Below are 865 nucleotides of genomic sequence, written 5' to 3'. Positions count from 1 at the left end.
TAAGATCGCGCAAGCCGCACAACCCGGCCAAAAAAATAATAATAATACAGTGACACCGTGGTTCTGATACATTACAATAAGCTTTTTTAACTTTTTAAAATGAGTGTCTACCTTTCTGGAGAAGGGATGGTGTATTATTCTGATACATCCTGAACTTTATCCATTTCCTTGCAAAATGTTCTTTGCTTTCTGGAGATAATAAATGATAGACCTTTTAATTTGCTCTTGACAAAAAGTTCCATAATTTTTCTAAAATTTTCCTAGCTTGAGATCTCCACGTAGGCAACTTGATTGAGTCGATAGGGCCCTTCCCCATTTGACCTTTAGGGCCGGATAATGTGATTTAGTTATCACATTAAATTAGGGCTGGATAATGTGATTTAAAGCTCAAGAGTTACTCTGTGCCAGACTCTCCTAATAACTCACTAATGTTTATCCATTGTCATTCATTCAGAAAAACACTACCTATTAAAACCTACAACAGTTAACTGCCCGAGGTTTGTTTGTTTTTGGCAGAGCGCTTTGTGGCTTGTGGGATCTCAGTTCTCCCAACCAGGGAACCCAAATCTCCTGCATTGGAAACACAAAGTTAACCACTGAACTACCAGGGACGTCCCCAACTGCCCTTACTTTAGCTTTTCGATTAGGTAAATTATCCAGCCTAAATGTGTCTTATCAAAATTGGGGAAAGTGTAATACTCATGTCCCAACGTTACTTAAAGAATCAAAATGTCATATATCATAGGAAAGCATAGTCCTATAAAAGTACCAACAAAGGTCCATCTAGTCAAGGGTATGGTTTTTCCAGTGGTCATGTATGGATGTGAGAGTTGGACTATGAAGAAAGCTGAGCGCCGAAGAATTG

At 38.6% G+C, this 865-nt stretch overlaps 1 protein-coding gene across 2 annotated transcripts in view; it reads right to left on the bottom strand.

Annotated features, from left to right (window-relative positions):
* ATF1 (activating transcription factor 1) overlaps positions 1 to 865 on the bottom strand; it is a 66192-nt gene that overhangs the window by 64941 nt on the left and 386 nt on the right. The gene's annotated exons all lie outside the window — the stretch shown is intronic.

This window comes from Bison bison, unplaced genomic scaffold (assembly GCF_000754665.1).
Source record: "Bison bison bison isolate TAMUID 2011002044 unplaced genomic scaffold, Bison_UMD1.0 scf7180017864383, whole genome shotgun sequence".
Lineage (NCBI taxonomy): Eukaryota > Metazoa > Chordata > Mammalia > Artiodactyla > Bovidae > Bison > Bison bison.
Note: the sequence above shows the minus strand (reverse complement) of the source record. Positions and strands in the feature narration are given on the sequence as shown.